This window comes from Schistocerca cancellata, chromosome 7 (genome assembly GCF_023864275.1).
Source record: "Schistocerca cancellata isolate TAMUIC-IGC-003103 chromosome 7, iqSchCanc2.1, whole genome shotgun sequence".
In the NCBI taxonomy this organism is placed as follows: domain Eukaryota; kingdom Metazoa; phylum Arthropoda; class Insecta; order Orthoptera; family Acrididae; genus Schistocerca; species Schistocerca cancellata.
In genome coordinates, this window is record NC_064632.1 from 278,376,045 (window position 1) to 278,384,586 (window position 8,542).

The 8,542-nt window shown below is 37.7% G+C and overlaps 1 protein-coding gene across 3 annotated transcripts in view; it reads right to left on the reverse strand.

Moving 5' to 3' along the window:
* The window catches only part of LOC126091849 (RING finger protein 44-like), a 143,851-nt gene extending 136,117 nt beyond the window's left edge, over positions 1 to 7,734 (reverse strand). The window contains exon 1 of one of the 3 annotated variants that reach the window (XM_049907111.1): positions 7,608 to 7,734. The gene's annotated coding sequence lies outside the window, so the exon portion shown is untranslated. Of the gene's footprint in view, positions 1 to 7,374; positions 7,528 to 7,607 lie in introns of those variants that run through there. The other 2 variants (XM_049907109.1, XM_049907110.1) reach the window with 2 other exon arrangements.
* Positions 7,735 to 8,542: the final 808 nt, after the last annotated feature.

Consider the following 8,542-nt stretch of genomic DNA (forward strand, 5'->3'; position numbering starts at 1 on the left):
CCTGCTTTCCAAAGTATACTGGTGAATGTTCTTATGTTTAAAAAAGGAGTTTGTGATTACTAATCCCATACTGGCTCAGAAATCCAAGAGTTGTTTCCCGTTCCTGTTGGCCTCCATATCCTCTCCAAATTTACCCATAACCTTTTCATACCCTTCTGTTCGATTTCCAATCCTGGCGTTAAAATCACCCATGAGCAGAACACTGTCCTTGTCCTTTACTCTAACAACTACATCACTGAGTGTGTCATAAAAACTATCGATCTTATCTTCATCTGTCCCTTCACAATGCGAATATACTGACAATCCTAATTTCCTTGCTAGACACTGTCAAATCTATCCACATCCGTCGTTTGTTTACATACCTTATTGCAACTACGCTGGGTTCCATTTCTTTCCTCATGTAAAGCCCTGCACCCCATTGTGCTATTCCTGCTTTGACTCCTGACAGGTAGACCTTGTATTCTCCCACTTCCTCTTCTTTCTCACCCCCTTACCCAAATGTCACAAACAGTTAAAATGTCCAACCCCATCTTACTTGCAGCCTCTGCCAGCTCTACCTTCTTCCCAGAGTAGCCCCCATTGATATTAATAGCACCCCATCTCATTACCATTCATTTGCCGAGTCGTATCTTAGGAGTCCCTAGTTTGTCAATTAGAGGTGGGACTCCGTCACCTCCAAAGGTCCGAGGCATTTTGCTCCGATTGTTGCCAGCATCATATTTAAAGTACCAGGGAAGCAGGTTGCTAGCCTTACTTGCCCCGGGTCCCATTGAGTTTTACCCCTAACAGAATATGTCCGTGATGCCCAGCCTTATTCCAAAGTAACTGGTATCCCGTCTGCCAGGACCACTTATTTGGCCACTCATACATTGCCCGTGGTTCATGAACTAGGACATAAGAGGAACCCACACCATGAACCACTCAGCAACAAATTTTAAAAATAAAAATATTTTTAGTACAAGACCCGTGTTGAGGATGAGTGTACTATGTGTAATGGAGCCGTGACAAGATTTGTCAACAATCTAAAAAAATCGTACATGCAACACGAATTTAAGAAGTTGCTTGGCTCTGCAGGGAACTGAAAGGGACTAGCAATGGAACTGGATATAGGTCATGCGGCTTTACTACAGTTTTCAGCAATGTTGTTGCAACTTATCTTACTACTAACTACATACATGAATGAGGTTAAAAATAGGAAGGAAGATCAGGGTTTAACATATTACTGACAGTAGGGTCATTCAAGACTCAGGACAAAGGTAGGGAAGGTCACTGGCTGTGTCCTTTCCAAAGGAACTGTCTTTGCATTATTCAACTAAATGTAGATGCCCTGGCAGGGCTCTGAAACCCTCTTCCATCTGCATCAAGTCCAGTATCTTTATCCAGCGTGGCACCTAGCTCGGTACCAGAAAAAAAGGGAGGAACTGTTGACAATCAGCTTGATATACCAAACAGCAAATCTGAGTTTGGTTAACAGGTAGATAACGGATAAATATAATAAATGTATGGACATGTTATCTTATTATGAACTAACTCTTTGTCAACATTCAGTTGGACCCTAAACACACACATCAGCAGGAAAATCAATTAAGGTGGTGTTGCAGCAGCAGCAGCAGCAGTCCCCCCACCCCCCCTCCTGCTCCACAACAACTCAATAACGTTACCTACAAAACTTATCAGTGATGTTACAGAACACCTTGGCAATAAGAATATTTTTCCAACTCTGCCATATTGAGCACCAACATTTGCACCTTTCTACCTTAATTTTTGCACCAAGTAGTGCCACACGATATGGATCATAGATGCTACTAATGATGCGAAGTCGCAGATGATCTCATCTTACATAAGGCGAAAGATCATTCATTTTTGTTGTGTTGGAGTGTGTCCTCTGTTGCCCTGTGGATGAAATATTTTGAAGTGACATGTTGCCACGCTGCTGTAATATACTATAACAGCCATATTAATATTACATTGATGTGATAAGAAAACTGACTTTTTTTTGTTTCTGACTACTCCAGGCACATAAGGTTCCCGTATCCAATGTAAGGCAGTAACCAACCTTTTTCACAAGCCATGTGAAAGATCTATCAGTATTACTTCACTTTGGGCAAAACTAATCTACAACTTTCAACAATTTTGAAGTGAGTGGTTTGCAGACGGATCTTAATAGAGCAGAAAAAATTTGGTTTTTGAGGTAAAACAACGTATCAGCCATACTATGCAGAATTATCTACCAGTACTCACTAGCGGACTGAAGAAGTAACCTCCTAACAATAGTGCTATTGCTATAGCATGCTGCAGGTCACAAGAATTAGGAGTGAGCCAATAGCACACCCACTGAGTGAACAGAGTAAAGAAAAATCATCTGAACTGATGACTTACTAACTTGGCAATTGAAAAACAAACGCAAAGTCTTTAATTATGAACAAAATGAAAAGTATCATTAGATCTCTTTCTAACCTAATGAAGTATTTTTGTTAGTGGTGGTGTTGCTGCTGCTATCATGATCTTCAGTCTGAAGACTAGTTTGTCGCATCTCTCCATGCTACTCCATCCTGTGCAAACCTCTTCATCTCTAAGTAACTACTGCAACCTACATCCTTCTGAACCTACTAACTGTATTCACCTCTGTCTCCCTCTACCATTTTTACCACACACACTTCCCTTCAATAATAAATTGGTGATCTCTTTATGACTTCAAATGTGTGCCATCACCTGAACACTTCTTCTATTCAAGTTGTCCCACAAATTCCTTCTCTCTTCAGTTTTATTCACTACCTCCTCATTAGTTACACAATCTACCCATGTAACCTTCAACACTTTTCTGTAGCACCACATTTCAAAAGTTTCTATTCTTGTCTAAACTGTTTATTGCCCATGTTTCACTTCCATACATGCTACACTCCAGACTTGAGCCTCTTTTTTTTTTAAAAAAAAAAAAGACTTCTTAAGAGTTAAATCCATATATGGTATTAACAAATTTCTTTTCTTCAGAAGCCCTTTTCTTGCCTTTGCCGGTCTACATTTTATATCCTCTCTACTTCAGCCATCACCAGCTATTATGCTGCACAAATAGTAAAACTCATCTACTAAGTGTCGTGTATCCTAATCTAATTCCTCAGCATCACCCAATTTAATTCAACAACATTCCATTATTCCTCTTTTGCTTTTGTCGATGTTCACACTATATCCTCCTTCCAAAACATTGTCCATTCTGTTCAATTGATATTCCATGTCCTTTGCCATCTGATAGAATTACATTGCCATCGGCAAACCTCAGTTTTTACTTCCCCTGGACATTAATTTTTTCTGCAATTTCCTTTACTGCTTTTCAATGTACAGAGTGAATAATATCAGCAAAAGGCTACATCCCTGTCTCACTCCCTTCTCAACCACTGCTTCCCTTTCATGCCTCTCTACTCATAACTGCCATCTGGTTTTTGTTCATGTTATAAGTAGGCTTTCACTCCCTGCATTTTACCCGTGCAACCTTCAGAATTTGAAATGGCATTCTAGTCAACACTGTCAAAAGTTTTCTCTATGTCTACAAATGCTATAAACAGTGGTTCGCCTCTCCTTAACTTATCTTCTACTATAGTAGATAAGTACTGTCTCGCCTGTTCCTACATTTCTCCGGAATCCAAACTGATCTTTCCTAAGGTCGGCTTCTTCTGTCAGTTAGTTGTCCTTGTCACTATATCTATGCATTTAATTTTTGCATTAGCAGCAGACACATAAGTAACATTTCATCAGGTTAAGTATGAGATGGACTTCAAGGCAATACTATACAAATGGAAGAGGACATAGATGAAGATGAGATGGGAGATATGATACTGTGAGAAGAATTAGACACATGATAGACATAAAATTTGAAGACACACGCATTGGTATTTTGTCTCTTCAGTAACAAATTCATGTCAGTATTTACAACCACAACTACCACCACCACCACCACCACCACCACCACCACCACTAAATTTTGTGCATTGTTTCTAATCAAGACACAGCAATGAAACTTTTATCATTGAAAACTAATGAGTAGACCTTTACTTTGGTATGCAACACAGGAGGTTTCTAAGAATTCTCACATGCCTGGGCTGTTGACCTTAACTTTTGACCTTTAATATCTCAGAACACCCACCTTCAATATTTTTGAAATAATTTGTATTGCACCAATCTGCAACTATAAACATGATAAATATTAAGATGGCACACCAAAAGCATCATGCTCAAGAATTTATTTTGTCTGCACCATCAAACTACAAAATGCACATGGTAGCACATAAATATGAAACACTCATTGGCTTTTTAATGATACATGTTTCTTTGCTGCTTTTGGATTAGAACCAGAATTATTATCATTTATGTTTAGTCAGACATGTAAATTTCACACAATTACCGAACTATGCAGACTCGCAATTTTCTTCACGATTGTCCTTAACTTACCTCTGCAAATTTGTGGTTTTCTATGTCTTAGCTGCATCACTGAACACATCAAATTTGATGCATCTGAGTGGGTCAGTTTTAGTGCAGCATTGCATTGACAGGGAATTCTTTAGAACGTATGTGAGTAACAATAGTCTTTTAAGTCAGATAAATTGCTGGATCAAAAACAGAAGAGAGAATCCACACATTTTGAACTCCTTTCTTAAGTGTGAAATAGACAGTAAGCTGTGGCAATCATTATAGCGAAAAATACTAATGTGATACTCTATGTTCAGTACTACAGTGTCTTCTTTGAGTGAATACTTATTTCCCTGTTCACCTCTTATCCCCTCACATGGCTCCCCTTCCCACCATTCTCCTTTAAAAATTCTTCATTTATGTCACACAAAAGTGAAATTAATCAGAAAAGAATTTAGTAACTGACATTAACTGTCAAAGATATTTTTATGCTTAATGTTGAAAAAACACATATGAGTGATTGAAAACAGGTATAAGAGCATAGTCAACTTAGTTTAGTGTGTACTGGCATAGTAAAGTATTCTTTAACACTCAATGATAAATATGTCTGCTTGAAAAGGACTCCAATGGCATATTAAAATACTACAAAAACATAATATATGGTTAGTTATTCTCATGTTCTATGGATCATTTGCACAATAAATCTTAATGTTGCAGAATGAATAATGTTACTTTAAAATAACTACAAATTAATTTGTAAATATATCTCCATGCTGGCTTTTTAAAACATACAGATTCCTACCCACCACATTTCCACATTACAGTAATATAAATTCTTCTATGGAATAGCAGAAGTTTCCATGAAAAAAATTTTGGTTTGCATTCAAATATACTGTGCTCTTTCTCAGATGTTTTATGTCATTGTGCAAAAGATCAAAAATTTTGGTTGCAGCATTGTGCACCCTTTTTATGTTTAAGACAACCTTACTGGATGCCATGTTCTCTTCTGGTTTTGTACTTATGCACATCAATGTTCTTCTTGAGCTGAAATGGATTATCTACAACAAACTTCACAAAGTAATACATACTGTGTGAACCAGTAGTCAAAATGCCCAACTCCTTCAACCGAATTATATATGATGATCATGGGAAAGTATCACTTATTTTTCTTACAGCATGTTTTTGACAAATGAAGACTGACTTTCTTTCTTAAAGATGAGTTACTCCGTAACATTATTCCTTAGAACATTAATGAATGAAAATATGAAAAATAAATCAGCCTACTGGTTTGTTTTTCCCCACGATCTGCAGTGCTTCTAAGTGCAAATGTGAATGAACTAAGTTCTTTTAGGAGTTCCAAAATACTCTTATATTAGGGTGACTTCTCACCAATATGGGTATCCAGCACTTTGACGATTTACTGACTGTGTGTTACTCTTATCATTGGTACACCACTTCCAGATGTAGAAAGCTGAATATGTTGTGTCTTTTTAAAACTGCAAGTTACACTACACACAGAAAAAGTCAATGGTACTATTAAGATCATAGTTTACCAGGTCTTCTGTTTTAGTATGTATCTTTGGATTGATTAGAATATTAGTGTTATGCACAAAAGAACTACTTCTGCTTATTGTATGTTAGACAGATGACAGTTTACATATATTAGGTACAACTGAGGACACAAGGTTGAGCTTTGTGGAAGCGCGTATGCGATTTCTCCCCACATTACATTGGTTGAATTACTACATACATGGTCTTGCATTATTCAATATGTAACATCCACTGGTTGGCAATACAATATAGCTTCAGTTTCTCTATGAGGATACTGTGATCCCAGCAGTCAAATAACTTAGGTAGGTTGCAGAAAATACCAACTTGTGTTTGTATTTTGTTATTTAATGTTTGTAATCTTTCGTGAGTCAACATGTAAATGACGTTCTCCGATGATCAAGTTTCCTGGAACCCGTACTGCAATTTGGAGAGGATATTATCGTTGCTCAATTGAGATACTATTCTCTAATACATCATCTTCTCGAAAATTTTCGATTTTATGAGAATTGCTTTTTCAGCATACTTCTGTGACTTTTCCTCTTCAATTGTATGGTCCTATATTTACAAATACATTTGGGATATGATCTGCTACCTGCGATAGATCATTTACAGCCATTCTATTTAATTTAATAGTAATGTTAACTGGTCTGTGGCCTGTTGTCCTGCCTAACAAGAAGTTCCGTACTATCAGTAAGAACAGTAATCATAAAAATAACTTTCCATTTACCTTCACCCAAATGATCAGTCTTATATGGCTCAACACCAACACTGAAGGAAGAAACTGGTACTGTCTCAGATAATCTTTCCTATTACAACTAGTGTCAGACACTCGAGTTATAAGGGCCGCTGACTGAAGAACGATACGAGCGTTCAAAAGACCCGACAATGCATGGTTTCTGTGTTAATAGAGCTACTAGAAAGTAATGTAAGTGTACATCAACGAGATTCATATGCATCGCATAAAATTCACTTCTGACAGGATTTTAGGTTGCAACATTCCTGTCCCAAGAAAGAACAGCATTAAACAAATTTTAACACAGCAAACGAAGGGTTAAAATCAGTAGTCTAAATCCACGCAAACGGAATTTAGAAATTCATCTGATGATTGGAATTTTGGATAAAGCAGTGGCTGCACAGTATGATACCACTCTTTGTAGACAAGTCGACTAAAAAATCTCACAGTGCGACGTGGGAGGTATTATTATTCACAAACAAACGCAGACAATAAAATCGTTAAGTTACTCTTCAGCAAGACTATCGCGTATAACCTCTGAACATGTAAATTCTTCAGCTTGTTGAGCTACCTATTTAATTTATAATATTCGAAACTTCCCTTCCTGTCCAACAATTTAACTTTAAACAATTTCGTCTTGTTCTATTTCCGCACGATGGAGGTGTTTGTTTCCCAAAAAAATTACTTACGTAAACTTGAGTTACTTACGATTCCGCCTCAGCTTGTAGCTTGACTGCGTTACTGCAATACCATACTTCCCTTCCTCCCCCCAACACTTCGCAAACCAAGCTCTTGCCTCATTACCATCACCAAGCACTTCTCCTCACACTCCAAAATACAATAACCACGCCCACTGTTATATTTGACCAATCAGGACAAAGCACCGATACTAGTAGTTTTCGCAACTGTGATGGATACCTACTATAATAATGAGAACATCAGACAGAAACTTATGTGATTTCTGCTCCTTGAGGATATTTGTTTTTAAGTTAAACTCAATGTGATGAAACAACAGTCTGGCTTTCCAACAAAACACACAATCTTACAGAATACACAGATGAAACTGCACAGCCATTGGAGAAACTCTGTCACGTGACACGGTTCCCTTTTTTATTACTTTTTTTAATCGTACATCTACGTCAGCGAGTTTCCTTGGCTTTTGTGTGTTCTGAGGCTTGTGACGCAGTTACATGGCGAGGTGAGAAGGTCGTAGGAAGTGATGGAGATCAGTTGATGTTCAGCTGTGGACTCTTGCTGTTGTTCTCCGTTTTATTTTCTGTGGTTTTTGTTCAACAATACTCAAGAGATATTGTAGACTGATAAATGTTTCAGGAGTAATTTTTTGCTGCAATAAGCTGCGTTGCAAGTAGTTTGAAATTGAGAGCAAGCGCCATTTTGTTTATGTTTATCAAATTCGTTGGACAGTTGTTGAGAAAATTTGAGATGAATTGAACAGTAAGTGAACTCTTGTGCTGTGAGACTTATCAAAATTACGGGTCATCTTTTCAGAACGTGTGATAAATAATTCGCGCAAAACTGCACAGCTTCTAAAAAAGAGTATTTAAGGGACACCAAGTGAACAGCTGTGTTGAAAAGAAAGAGTTACTTTGAACTGTAAAAAGACTAAATACTGAAAATGGTCGAAAAAAAGTTGGAGAGATATGGAAGTCCTTTCTCACACAGCACAAGTAATCGCCAGAAATCACATTCCAGACAAAAGATATGGAAAAGTGCGTCATATTTGCACAGCTTTGTTACACCACCAAGGGGGAGAGTTCGAAGGCTGGAATGTCAGGAAATTGCCTGCAGTCGCGATAAAACGACAGCTACAGACAGACCAGCATTTCATCCGCCAGG